We start from the raw sequence: 15,513 nt of genomic DNA on the forward strand, positions 1-15,513 counted from the left end.
GAAGGTTAAAGAACCAGCATTGTTGGTGTAGCAGCTTGGGTCACTACTGTGGCATGGGTTCAATCCCTGGCCCAAGAACTTCCACATGCCATGGGCACAGCCAAAATAAAATAACCAACAAGGATCTACTATATAGCACAGGGAACTATACTCAAAATTTTGTAATAACCTATTAAGAGAAAATATTCTGAAAAAGAACATATATATGTATATATGTATAACTGAATCACTGCTATATGCTCAAAACTAACACAACATTGTAAATCAACTATACTTCAATTAAATAAATTAATTAAAATTTTTTAATATTTAAAAAGGAACATATTGGGAGTTCCCATTGTGGCACAGCAGAAACAAACCTGACTAATAGCCTCGCTCAGTGGGTCAGGGATCCAGCATTGCCGTGAGCTGCAGTCTAGGTCACAGATGCAACTCAGATCCTGCATTGCTATGGCTGTGGCGTAGGCCAGCAGCTGTAGCTCCAATTTGACTCCTAGCCCGGGAACTTCCATATGCCTTGGGTGTGGCCCTAAAAAAAAGACAAAAAAATTAAAAGGAATATATTGTACCTTTCTTATTTGGGTAATTGTCCTATATGAGACAACCACTTCTGCTCAAAATGATGACATATGAGAAAGAGAAAAATAAGACAACCCAAAGTTCCTTTTCCTTTTGTTTTTTACTCATCAGTAACCTGAAAGTTTAGAGTGTGCACATGTAAATAAGTGAAACAGTTCAGTTAGTTTTGTGCAGCCGTTCCACTATTATAAGAACAAAATACACATGCATGCACAAGCTACGAAATTAATTTTGATGATTCCACATTAAATGCTCATACATTTGTATTTTAAACTAACATTACATGATTACTATACTATAAAGATGAATAGTAAAATTCCTGCTAATAATTTCAGTTTTTAATTTTTCTTTACTAATATGATATTAAATCTCTAACAAAAAACTCCATGACGACTCAAAAGAGAGGCTACAAAAAGGAAAAATTGTTATCATGCTTTTTTTGAATACAAATCCCTGTATCTTCATTTTGCACTGGGCCTTAGAAATTATGCACCCAGTTCTGGTTGTCACAGCCTATAAAATGCTGTTAACACTTTTAACCATGTACCAATAGAAAAATCTGTTTCAAATTTTTCTCCCCCACAGCATGCAGCAGCTTGATGTGGGATCTCAGTTCCCAGATCAGAGCTTGAACCTGGGCCAAATCCTAACTACCAGACCATCAGGGAACGCCCCAAAATTTTAAATTATCAAGAACTATGCCACCAAAAACATTAGTTTTTAAAATCTGTAAATGTGTGTTGTTACTCATGTACCACTATTATCCCATTAGATTTGATAAGTAATAAAAAAAATTTTTAAAGGAAAAGACTTTGTTTTGGTACCTTCAGTGGCACACTTTTCCTACTCCTTGAACTAAGACCCCACATCTTCATTCTGCACTGGGCCCCAGAAATTATGCGGCTGGCCTTGTTTATAGGTCAAGCCCTCAAGTAAGCAATGCCTCCAAGGCAAATCTCTATGCTAACCCTCATCTGCCACCATTTCAGGGCACACGAAAATGGACAGCACAGGAAATACCCAGCCCTCCCTCTGGGACTGCTAACAGAAAACAAATTTCCCAGATACTGTAGAAAGACTGTCAAGAAATCACCCCCCTGAGTCACCTCACTGAGCAGAGAGGCGGGCCTACACACAGCAGAGCTGCCCAAGCAACAGCAGGGCCAAAGGACACAGCGTGCACTGGGCAAACACCTCCCAGGAACTCAGCACACAAAACTAACCCCAAAGAAAATCAGCTCAAAGAACAGAGCTACGCTTTCCCAAAAAGGCTTCTCAGGACAGCAAGTGGAAAAGAACATGAATTCAATAAAGCTTAAGACAAGATGGAAAACAACAAAATGGGACCAAAAGGGAGAGGCAAACAATGAAACTGAAGACCAAAACATTACAGAACAATGTGTTAGAAATGGCAAGAAACAGATTCCACCACAGCTGATGAGCCAATGAAAGACACATGGAGAAAAGGGGTTTACAGCAATGGCAGTGCACAATGATTCAAAAGTCAAAACAAAATTAAAGCAATTAGAGGGAAATTTATGGCTATGCAGGGCAGGTGACCATGGACCTGTATTAGGATGGCTGGTGTCCCTGCAGCGAAAAACCAAACAAATGGAACCGAAATTTTCCAAGATGAAAGGCCAGATAATTTCCCAAATTAGAGGGGAAAAAAAAAAAGGTCTGGATATTGAAAGGTCATTATCACTGTCAACTGAAACAAACAAAGAAACAAACAAAAAACGCACAACCTAAAAGTTGGGAATTAGCTTTTACTCAGGGACTATAGCCCAGGAATCAGCCTCTCAGGTAGCTCTGAAGGACTGCCCCAAAGAGTTAAGGGAGGAGCCAAGATATAGTTTTTGCTGGAAGAAAAAAAAAATGTAGTCAGAACATCAAAAGGTTACTGCTAATCACAAAAAACCAGACATCTGAAGTTAATGATTTTAGTCCTTTTCTGTTTGGGAGGATGCAAAGGTCTGGGTTCACTGAATTATTCCTTTAATATGCATCTTAACTATTTAGGGTCAGTATCCTGTTTTTTTCTCCATCCTGAATCTCCCTCCAGATATACCATCAAAGCCGCTGCACTGGCTGGTGGTGGGCAACATTCGTTGTTTACCAGAATGGCAAGCAACAACATTTTGTCCACAGCACATAACAAGAAATTGGATACAAAAAGCCCAATTTCCTACCAAAGTCGCTGAACTTCAACCATAAAAATTTCTTCACTTTGAAAAACTTATGTTTATCAAAGGGGACAGGATGGGGGTGGGGGGTAGGGATTGGCATATGACACACCGAGGTATATGGAATGATTGGCCAACAGAGATGTGCTGTATAGCACAGAGAACTCTACACAATATTGTGATGATTATGTAGGAAAAGAATCTGAAAGAGAATGGATATGTGTATATGTGTAACTGAATCATTTTGGTACACAGCAGAACTTGTCACAACCTTATAAATCAACTATACTTCAATAAAATTTTTAAAAATTAAAATAAACAAAAATTAAAAAAGACTTCCTCAGATACCAGGTAGAAGAATCTGGATGGCCTCAGCCTGCCCCACAGCAGCATTCAAAGCCAGAAGACCACATGGAAACGTGTGCTGAAGCAAAGAATGTGTGCACGTGTGTGTGGGGTCTGCTATGGTGCTCATTCAATGCTAATGGTGGTTATTTCTGGGTGGTGGGATTTAGGAAAGGTTATGTATGTTTTTACACTTGATCATTGCAGTTTTCTGCACTCTTTGAACTCTTTAGAATGAGCAAATATCACTGTTATCAAACCAAAAGGATCTGGGTCCAAATTTCCATTGTGGTACAGGGCGGGGGTGGGGTTCGCTGAAAGCCACAATTTTCAGGACATCAGCAAGTGGCCTACAAATCAACAATATTCTCACCCACTCTACCTGGAGAGAGCACAGACCCACAAGTTAAGAGTTTGGTCCTACAAGACTTTGTCTCCCTCCCCCACTTTAGACACCAGTCATAAGCCAAAATTAGCATCTGGCTTCTGAACAACCAGCTATAGATTGTTGGTTCCCTTGGGTTGGATTCATGCACTAGAGCAGCTCACAAAACACAGGGAAATATTTTATTTACTAGATTACCAATCTCTTTTTTTTTTTTTTTTTTTTTTTGCTTTTTAGGACCACACTTGTAGCATATGGAGGTTCCCAGGCTAGGGGTCCAATCAGAGCTACGCTGCCAACCTACACCACAGCCACAGCAACTCAGGATCCGAGCTGCGTCTGCAACCCACACCACAGCCCATGGCAACGCCAGGTGTTTAACCCACTAAGCGAGGCCAGGGAGCGAACTCACAACCTCATGGTTCCTAGTCGGATTCATTTCCACTGAGCCACAATGGGAACTCCCCAATCTATTATTTTAAAAAAAATAAAATAAAAAAGCTAGAACTCAAGAACAGCCAGATGGAAAAGATGCATAGAGCAAGATATGAGAAAAGGGCACAGGACTTCCCCTCTCTCTCCAGGAGTGCCCCTCTCTCCAATCTCCACATGTTCACCAACCTAGACTCTCCAAATCCCACCCTTTTGGGGTCTTATGAAGGTTTTATTACATAAGCACAATTACTTTGATCACTGGCCAAACAGCTATTGATTCAACCTCCAACCCCTCTCCCCCCCTCCCAGACCAGGTCTGAAGATAGGTCTAAATGTTCCAACCCTCTAATCCCAGGGTTGGTTTTTCCAGCAACCAACCCCCATCCTTGGGTGCTTTCCAAAAGTCAGTTTATTAACATAAGAAACACCTTTAAGCTCTCACCACCTAGGAAATTCAAAGGGTTTGAGGAGCTGTGAGCCAGGAACCACGATGACCAAATATTTGATCATCTGAATGACAAAATAAACATTTCCTATAAATCACAGTATCACACAAACTGGTGATGATTCTTTCTTTAAAAAAAAAAAAATTAAAGCAAATATACAAAGTTGTTAGTAGTGGTCTGGTCCAAAGTGGAAGGAATGTGGATGATGGCTATTTTCTTTTTTGCTGTGAATTTTTAATTTCTAAAAATTAACAAGCAAATAAATAGAGCAGAAGGAAGAGTGGCAAAAGAAATGGCATGAACCTAATGGAAGGAGACTAGTATCATCCAAGAATGAGGACCAGAACAGCGTGGAAAAGAAAGTCACGAGGTGAAGCAGAGGGGTGGGAAAACTAACAGCAGAGTTTACAGGCCATGCTGGAGACCTGGAATGTCAAATAAAAGCTTGCCCTAATCAAAATGTAATCCACTGCAGAAACTTCAATTCTCATTCTTAGCCCACAACTAAAAAAAAAAAAAAAATTTTTTTTTAATTTTCTCTTCAGGGCTGCACCCCCAGCATATAGAGGTTCCCAGGCTGGAGGCTGAACTGGAGCTACAGCTGCCAGTCTACACCACAGCCAGATCCAAGCTACATCTTCGACCTACACCACAGCTCACAGCAATACTGGATCCTTAACTCACTGAGTGAGGCCAGGAATCAAACCCTCATGGATCCTAGTTGATTTCATTAACCTCTGAGCCACGAAGGGAACTCCAAAAATGTTTCTGAAATAGTTAAAAATTAACCATGTTCAGAGTTGTCTGCATACCTCTATGGCCAATGCAGTACACTTGGAAGATAACTCTATCCTTCAGTCTGCTATAGTACTTTTCCATTCTAAAATAGCCTTTCCTGTGTTCTAGGATAGTCTGAGTAAAAAGGTGATGCTAAAGATACTAAACACGTCACATAATTACAATAATGTTGGAGTTCCCTCGTGGCACAGTGGGTTAAGAACCTGGCGTTGTCACTGCTGTGGCACAGGTTTGATCCCTAGCCTGGGAACTTTTGCATGCTGTAGGACGCAGCCAAAAAGAAAAAAAAAAAAAAAAAAAAAAAGGTTAAATCAACTCCAACAAACCGCAAGTGAAAAACCAACTTGTTCCTATATGTAAAACTTTGATTAGTATTTCAGAGTTTCTCCAGAAACTTCATTTCAAATGTCAGCAAAGACAGTAATCAAACATATAAAACTAGATGGCAGCACTTGCCTAACGTTTTAAGGTCACAAACGGAAGTCACACTGCTGTCACCTTTCGTTCCTTTTGTGTGTGTGTGTGTGTGTGTGTGTGTGTCTTTTTGCTATTTCTTTGGGCCGCTCCCACGGCATATGGAGGTTCCCAGGCTAGGGGTCCAATCGGAGCTGTAGCCGCCAGCCTACGCCAGAGCAACTCGGGATCCGAGCCGCACCTGCAACCTACACCACAGCTCACAGCAACGCCGGATCGTTAACCCACTGAGCAAGGGCAGGGACCCAACCCGCAACCTCATGGTTCCTAGTCGGGTTCGTTAACCACTGCGCCACAACGGGAACTCCTTGTTCTTTCTTTTTAATTGAAATATAGTTGATTTACAATATTGTGTTAGTTTCAGGTGCTGTCATTTTTCAAACATCAAAAAGAATTAGGAATCAGAAGAGAAAATTCTATGAGTTGATACAAATGGTTTGATTTTGTTTATAAATTCCAAACAATGTAAACATTCATACATACTTTTTTTTCCAATTCAGTTTGCTTAAATTAAGCATGAGTTCATAAGTTCTTAACAGCTACCCTGGTTTCGATATGAGAGAAGGAAAAGAGCCACAACATCAAAAAAGATTTTTATTAAAGCCATTATAGATCCCATAAGGACCAGGGAAGGATGCAGACACTAAATGAAGAAAAGGTGGCTACTCTGCTCCCACCTTGCAAGTCTCCCTAGCCTGGCCTCTGTTTTGCTGCAGCCAGGCAGCCACCTTCCAGGAGCAGACCTCCAGAGCTCTCCTGAGAACACCAGTGGTGTAGAAGCTCACATGGTCCAAAGGGTCATAGCTCCAAAGTCTCACCAAAGGGTTGGTCCACAATCATCATTACTACATGAAATCCAAGCAATCAACTGCAAAACAGTGTGACATCATATTTCTACAGCTCTTTTTAGTTACCAAACATTTCTTTTCATATGCATCATCGAATTTAATTTCCACAACACTGTAAGGCGATTATCAATATCTTCATTTTACAAATGAAGTACTAAAGCCAGAGATATTCAGCATCTTACCTGAGGTCACACTGGCAGAGCTGGATAGAGTCCAGGTCTTCCTGGCTCTAAATTCAGAGGGCTGTTCACATCACAATAGTTGACAAAAGTAATTGACCACCCTCTATCCCTAAAGTAGACTCATAGCCACTACCCTTACTCCACCCCACCCTGTTACTATCACATCACCTATTATTCCATCCAAAGTTATTTTATATATTGTCCATCTCCTTCTTCCTCCCTCATTTTAAACATATCTTCTAGAACATGTGTTGTACCAGGGTAGGGACTTTTTTGCCTTGTCTACTGCTGAATCACCAACACCTACAGCAATGTCTGAAATATAGCAGGCATGCAATAAAAAATGAAATGAATAGGACTTCCCACTTTGGTATAGCGGGTTAAGGATCCAGTGTTATCTCTTCCGTGGCACAGGTTCAATCCCCAGCCTGGTGCAGTGAGTTAAGGATCCAGCATTACCACAACTGTGGCATAGGTCAGAGCTACAGCTTGGATTTGATCCCTGACCTAGGAACTTTCATATGCCCCCCAAAAAATGAAATGAGTAAATGAATAAATGAAAGATTTCTGGGCATAAGGCTTGTCCAAAGGTCTTAAAACCTATAGCATGCCTAGGACTTCCAGTCATATGGGGCATCAGAATGTAATATACTTTTGAGACTCCTGCTTCAATGAAGACAGCAACCCAGTTCACTGTCTTGCAATAAAACTGGTCTTCCAGAGACACGGCATCCTCAATTCTATGCATCATCACCTTGTGACCGCCCCAGGTAAATTCAGTTCTCACTTTCTCATGAGAATCTGATTTTGTAAGACATCCTTCATGTTTTCTGACATGTAGTTTTACTTATCTTCACTTTTACTGTTAAATTTATACCCACACTTATTATGTGTCTCTTACTTGCAAGTCATTAGCTTAATATAGTGAGACAGAAAAAGTAACTTGATATTTTAAAATAGTCATTTGATAGCAAGGATTCTGGTGTAAGAAGTTTACAAATTTGTTGGAGGAAAAAAAAAAATGAAGAGGGAAGCAAAAAGAAAAAGATAGAGAAATTCCCATTGTGGCTCAGCGGGTTAAGAACCCAACACAGTGTCTGTGAGGATTTGGGTTCGATCCCTGGCCTCACTCAGTGGCTTAAGGATCCAACGTTGTGCAAGCTGCAGTTCAGGTGGCAGATGCAGCTGGGATCCCATGTTGCTGTGGCTGTGGTGTCCGCCGGCAGCTGCAGCTCTGATTCGACTCCTAGCCCAGGAACTTCCATATGCTGCAGGTGTGGCCATAAGAAGAAAATTTTTAAAAAGATATAAACAAAGCATCATGATACAGTGGCACAAGGTTAGTTGTCAAATTAAATATGAACAAGTTATTTGCAATAGAAGCTGGACTGCAAAGAAAAAACTTCTGGAAAGGCAGAAAATGAATTTGAGTTAGCCCTTGAAAAATGAGGAGGATTTATAAAAGTACAAAGAATGAAAAAGTCATGAAAGTGCAAGTAAACTCGTCTTGCTAAAGAAGACAGTATGGTTTAGTGAGAAATCAGAAAGAAGGCTCACAGCAAAAAGAGACCCATTCAAGTAAAGACCATTAATGCTAGGCTAGAAATCTGAAATTTATTTTGAAAGCCACTTAAAAGTTTAATGCAGGGCTTAATCAATGTGGTATATTGGGGAGAATATTTTGACACAGAACGAGACTGAAGGATGAAAGGAGCCTGTCACAGATCCACCCGGCCTCTCAATAGGGAGTGTTCCTCTTTATAACACAAGCTTTGAGAACAGAGTTTATTCCCTAACAACAGTTTCTGGATGAATGTTTCCAGAATGTTCATTCTTGCACATACCTTGTTTAACCAGAAGAGACCACAGATAACCACTCACATACTGACATCTTCAAACTCTGCTTTACAATAACACTAAAAACGACAAGTCTTTACTCAACCTGTATCCCAGTGGGCAAGCAGGCTCTGCTCCCTTCTCGCCAACATCCAGACAAAATACCAGCATCTCTATGCTACCTCATTTTGTTCCAGTCAAGTCTATCTTGCTTTTTTTGGGTTTGTTTTTTTGTTTGTTTGTTTTTTGGTTTTTTTTTTTTTTTTTTTTTTTTTTTGCTTTTTAGGGCTGAACCTGTGGCATATGGAGACTCCCAGGCTAGGGGTCCAATCGGAGCTACAGCTGCCAGCCTACGCCACAGCTACAGCAACGCTGAATCCAAGCAGTATCTGCGACCTACACCACAGCTCATGGCCAAGCCAGATCCTTAACCCACTGAGCAAGGCCAGGGATCAAACCCTCGGCCTCATGGTTCCTAGTCGGATTTCTTTCCACTGCACCACAACAGGAACTCCCTGTACGTTATACTTACAGGAGATCTGTAAGTATAACGTAAAGATCCTAATATTGTTCCTTACCTTCTCCTTGGACCTCACATCAGTGCTCATGCTATTTTAGGTCCTAAGACTTTGCAGCTTTAAAGTAACTTCTCCTTGCCTTTCTTTGGCTGTGACAGCAATGGCCACCTCTTCACAGCTGAGACGAAGACCAATTATTGGCATCTTGGTCTCTACTCTTTGCCTTTCAGGCCTTCGTCCTTTGCAGCACATGATATAGAGAGAAGAATGCAGCAATGTTGTTGCTCTGTGATGACAATAAGTTATTTCTATTCTTCAAAGCAGTGTAAATAGGGCAGCAAGTCTGTGCGTTTGCAAAACAGCATCTCACAAAAGAAGCTTAAATGCACCCAACTCCCAGTCTATGCTCAGCATAAAACACCTGCCAGCAGAAAACCAGGAGATTGCCACTCTAAAACTGGTCTCAGATTTGCCTTTATTTCTTAAACATGCTAAAGGATATAACAGTTAATGATACATTTTCCTGTTCAAATATCAATATTTCCTAAAAGCTCCAAACAAAATCCTTTGGAAGAAACTAATATTTGGGGGAGATGTCTTAGGTACCAGGTTTTCTACTAAGCAGTTTTCATACATTACTTATTTATCCTTCAAACAACCCTTTTAGGTGAGTACTATCCCCATTTTACAGATGATGAAACTAAGGTTAAAAAATATGAAGTGACTTGGCCAAGGTACCACAGAATGTAAGTAGTGGGCGTAAGGTTTATCCTAGCCCCATCTTCACTGTACCAGCCCACCTTGCCTTCACATGGCATTCAGGCTCTAAACAGTATAGCCCCAAACTGCCTCTCCAATCTAGTACCAATTTTTACATCATCTATTTTGTTATGTATATAGTTAGCCCTTAATATCCATGGGTTCCACATTCACAGAGTCAACCAATTGCAGATTGAAAATATTCAGAAACAAACAATTCCAAAAAGTTCCAAAAAGCAAAACTTGAATTTGCTTCATTCTGGTACTATTTACATAATATTTACATTTTATATAGTTATTTACATAGTATTTATACTATATTAGGTATTTTATGTAATTGAGAGATTATTTAAAATATACAGGGGGATGTACATAGGTTATATGCAAATACTACACCATTTTATATAAGGGATTTAAGCAGCCACAGATTTTGATATCAGCAAGGGGTCTTGGAACCAATCCCCCACAAATATTGAGGTATGGCTATAAATCAAAGTTGTTTTTCCCACTCTAATTTCATTATTTCAAAAAAATCATAGAAAATCAACAAGCAGTAGTTGACAAAGCTGAATATGCACATACTTTACAACTGTGAAAAATTAATAAAGGGAAATCTCACTTAAAATGAAGCATTCCTGTCATGGCTCAGCAGTAATGAACCCAATTAGTATCCATGAGGAGGCGGGTTTGATCCCTGGCCTTGCTCAGTGGGTTAAGGATCTGGCATTGCTGCAGGCTGTGGTGTAGATCACAGATGTGGCTCAGATCTGGTGTTGCCATGGCTGTGGTGTAGGCCTGCAGCTGCAGCTCCAATTCAACCCCTAGCCTGGTAAATTCCATATGCCTCAGGTGCAGCCCTTAAAAAAAAAGCTCTTGCACAGCAAAGGAAACCATTTTTAAAAAGATGAAAAGACAACCCCCAGAATGGGAGAAAATCTCTGCAAACGAAGCAACCAACAAGGGATTAATCTCCAAAACACATAAATGTTCCATGCAGCTTTATATCAAAAAACATACAACCCAATCAAAAATGGGCAGAAGATCTAAATAGACATTGCTCCAAAGAAGACAGACAGATGGCCAAAAAACACATGAAAAGATGCTCCACATCACAAATTATTACAGAAATGCAAATCAAAACTATAGTGAGATACCATCTCACACCCACCAGAACGGCCATCATCAAAAACAATAAAAGCAGGAGAGGGTGTGGAGAAAAGGGAACCCTCCTACACCGTTGGTGTGAATGTAAATTGGTACAACCACTATGGGGGACAGTATAGAGGGTCCTCAAAAAACTAAAAATAGAACTACCATATGATCCAGCAATCCCACTCCCAGCATATATCTGGAGAAAACTCAAATTCAAAAAGGTACACACACCCCAATGTTCACAGCTGCACTATTTATAATAGCCAAAACATGGTAGCAACCTAGGTGTCCACTGACAGAAGAACGGATAAAAAAGATATGGTACATATAAGAGTTCCCATCGTGGCTCGGCAGTTAACAAATCCAATTAGGAACCATGAGGTTGTGGGTTTGATCCCTGGCCTCACTCAGTAGGTTAAGGGTCCGGCATTGCCATAAGCTGTGGTGTAGGTCACAGACACAGCCCGGATCTGGCGTTGCTGTGGCTGTGGTGTAGGCCGGCAGTTGCAGCTCAAAATCGACCCTAGCCTGGGAACTTCCATATGCCACAGGTGCGGCCATAAAAAGAAAAAAAATTTTTTAAAATAAAATATGACACAAATGAACTTCTCTGCGAAACAGAAACAGACTCACAGACATAGAGAAGAGACTTGTGGTTGCCAAGGGGGAGGCGGTTAGGGTAAGGCTGGACTGGGAGTTTGGATTAGCAGGTGCAAACTTATATACATAGAATGGATAAACAACAAAGTCCTACAGTATAGCACATACTCAATATCCTGTAATAATCCATAATGGAAAAGAATATGAAAAAGTGTGTGTGTGTGTGTATATATATATATATATATATATGCATATGAGTATGAAAAAGTGTGTATATATATACACACACACATATAACACATACAACTGAATCACTCTGCTGTACACCAAAGATTAACACAATATTATAAATCACCTTCAAGAAAAAAAATTTTTTTAAAGATTATAGCTGTTGCCTCTTAACAGGTTTTCTCCCCACTTTAAAAGCAACTTGGAGGATTAACACATTAACAACACATTAACATCCTGGATGTTTCAAATTTTCAGCATCCCAGAGAGTCCCACTTCCCTGGTATCACCATATACCTGTTGCTTTACTTAGAGTTTGTATTACAAACTTCAAAAAGATTAGCTAAAAAATGAGGACTTTTAGTAATTAAATTAACTGTGTTTTTTACTATTCCCTTTATTTCACAGTGAACATCAGAGGATGATCTAACACCAAAAAAAAAAAAAAAAAAAGGCTTACTTTCACCTCTTTGAAAATGTTCAAGCAAGTGGAGTTCCAGTCATGGCTCAGCAGTAGCGAACCAGACTAGTATCTATGAGGAGAGGTTCGATCCCCGGCCTCGATCAGTGGGTTAAGGATCCAGCATTGCCGTGAGCTGTGGTGTAGATCAAGGACAAGGCTCGGATCCTGCGTTGCTGTGCCTGTGGGGTATGCCAGGAGCTGCAGCTCTGATTCAACCCCTAGTCTGGGAAGTTTCATATGCTGTGGATACAGCCCTAAAAAGACCAAAAAAAAAAAAAAAAAAAAAAAAGAAAATGTTCAAGTAAAAATTAACTGCTTTTGTTGGGGATGCTCTTAAAAAAAAAAAGTCTAGAACATGGGCAAATTAGAAGATATTACCTCTGAAATGCCTTCTTACTAAAATATTTTTCTAATATTCAATGTGGCAGATTAAAGATGACTACAAATCAACACTCCTCCCATTAAAGGTGGAGGGTCTATGCTACCTCCCTTTAAATTAAGACAGGTTCTAGAATTGCTTTGAATGATAAGAATACAGCAAGAGTGATGCCATGCCAGTTTCTGGGCCGAATCTGAAAAGACAAGCAGGTTCTATTTCTTGTGTCTTGAAACTGGCTCTTGGAGCCTCAGCCAACATGTAAGAATCCAACTATTCAAAAGCACTATGCTGGAGACACATGTAGGGAGGTCGTGAAACCACATGAACAGAAAGGGATGCCCAGCCAGACCCCAGGTGAGGTCTCAGACATCATGGAGTATAGCTGACTCTCCCTCACTGTGTTGTGTCTGAATTCCTGTCCCACAAAACTGTGGAAAAAAAAAAATCACAAAATTAGAGTTCCCACTGTGGCTCAGCAGAAACAAACTCGACTGGCATCATGAGTACTCAGGTTCCACCCCTGACCTGGCTTTCTGGGTTAAGTATCCGGCATGGCCCTGAACTGTGGTGTAGGTCAAAAATGTGGCTCAGATCCCCAGTTGTTGTGGCTGTGGCATAGGTCTGCAGCTGCAGCTCTGATTCAATTCTTGGTCTGGGAACTTCCATATGCTGCATGTTCAGACCTAAAAATTAAAAAAAAAAAAATTTTAATTTTAAAAAAAAATCACAAAATGATTGTTGTTTTAACTCACTTGTAGGGTAGTTTGCTTCTTTTTTTTTTTAGGGCCGCACGCTCAGCATATGAAGGTTCCCAGGCTAGGGGTCCAATAAGAGCTACAGCTGCTGGCCTACACCACAGCCGCAGCAACTCTGGGATCTGAGCTGCATCTGTGACCTACACCACAGCTCGTGACAACACCAGATCCTTAACCCACTGAGGGAGGCCAGGGATCGAACCTGTATCCTCATGGATCCTAGTCAGGTTCATTAGTCACTAAGCCACAACGGGAACTCCCAGGTTCCATTCTAAATGCTAAAGATAAAGCAATAAACAAAACTGACAGTTCCTGTCCTCTGGGGGCTTACAGTGATTGATAAAATATAAAAAGAGAAAAATCAATAAGCCACAGTCATGTTCAAGAATAAGAAAAGCATCTCAGTAGACAAGGTACAGATATATGTACTCAGTGGTGGCAGGAGGGCAGCCCCAGGCCTACTGAGGCTAGGGATAGAGCCCAGAACTGGCAGCCAGGCGCTCAATTCCTTTGGGGGAAAGAAGTCATTCTCTCTGCAAGACTATAGTCCCAAGCCAAACTCAAGGCCTGAGGACCTTCCTCTTAAAAAAGAAGCTGAAAAAGACAGCTGCCTACTGGGGCTAGGTGTCCTGACTTCACAAATAGCTGGGGGCCTGGGGAGGTGAGCAACAGAGGACTCAAGCCAAGCTGGATCCGAGATTCCCAGATATGATCACAGAATAAGACCAGGAAAACATCCTAAGATGATCTGTTTCTGGGCTGGGGGCAAGAGTGGGGGCAGGAGACAACATGGATGGAAACTATAAATCCATAAAACCACTTGGCAGGCAGGAAATAGAAAACACAGACATAAAACTGTGTGTTTATTCCTGACAACATCAAAACATATACCATGGAAAATGAACATAAGCAGGACCTCTAAACTCCCCCTAAAACGCTTTGCTTACGTAGAAGTAAAGTAGTAGTATGCTATACAAGGGAAGTTTATACTTTGGTTTGTCATCTACTGAGACTTTTTACTTCTGTTTCTAAAGTGTTCACTAAGTACTACAGGGGAAAAACAAGACTTAGGAGTCTGAAAGCATCAAGAGATGTCTGATGGTCACAGCTACTTATGAGTCTATTCAGCAGGTTAGCAGCCACAGTACAGCCCTGGAGAGGACTGCGGGGCCAACTGGAAGTGAAGATGGGTCTCCTCTTATAAGGGAAGCTGCTGTAACTTTAAGGAATGGATAAAAATTACCACAAAATTGCAGATACTCCTACATGCAGATTTGACTACTTTAAAACAAAAATGAAATAAGTGGTTTGCATCATTAATAAGTGTTTCATAACTTCATTGCAAGTAAAGAAACAATTTCCTAATACGTGTCTCTTAAATTTAGAATGGATAAGCAATGAAGTACAGCAAGGGGAACTATATCCAACCTCTTGGGATAGAACGTGATAGAATATGAGAAAAAAATGTGTGTATATATATACACACACATATAAGTGTGTGTGTATGACTGGGTCACTATGCTGTGCAGCAGAAATTGGCACAGCACTGTAAATCAACTATACTCTAATAAAAATAAAATTTAAAAAAATTCAAGTATCAACTGATCTCATCAGGTTACCTTGGGTAACTTTTGCCTCAACTCTTAGTGAAGAAAATTAGTAACCAGGATCCAACTATTTTATTCTTTTTCTTTTAAGCAACTGAAGTAAATGTCTAACTACAGTGTGACAAGAAACTGGCCTGGAGGTGATATTGAAAAGTCAAGAAGAGCAGAAGCTCTGAAGTCAGGCTGTGGAGATCCTGGTCTTGACTGACTGCCACTAGCGGGTGTGAAATGTTTGAGAAGCAACTTGGCTTCTCTTTGCCTCAGTTTCCTCATGCACTCTCATGCTATATTAGCTGTAAGAAACAACTGTATTTAAACCGAAAACTCCTCACCGACGGAGAAGCAAAACACCCAAGTGCTGCATCTCTGTTTTGCGATAGTGCTCCTGAAGCCGGCGGCGCGAGGACGCGGAGAGCAGCTCCCACAGAGTTGGAGCTTGGTCCCGAGTGAGCAGAAGGGACCGAAGAAGATCATCCCACTCAGAACCGACAACCTCCCTTCAGCAAACCAGCGAGTGTTAATAAACCCCGGCTCCTGC

At 40.8% G+C, this 15,513-nt stretch overlaps 1 protein-coding gene across 8 annotated transcripts in view; it reads right to left on the minus strand.

The window, feature by feature from the left end:
* Positions 1–15,513, minus strand: part of LOC100623157 — a 267,694-nt gene that overhangs the window by 252,091 nt on the left and 90 nt on the right. The gene's annotated exons all lie outside the window — the stretch shown is intronic.

This window comes from Sus scrofa, chromosome 6 (genome assembly GCF_000003025.6).
Source record: "Sus scrofa isolate TJ Tabasco breed Duroc chromosome 6, Sscrofa11.1, whole genome shotgun sequence".
NCBI classification, from domain to species: domain Eukaryota; kingdom Metazoa; phylum Chordata; class Mammalia; order Artiodactyla; family Suidae; genus Sus; species Sus scrofa.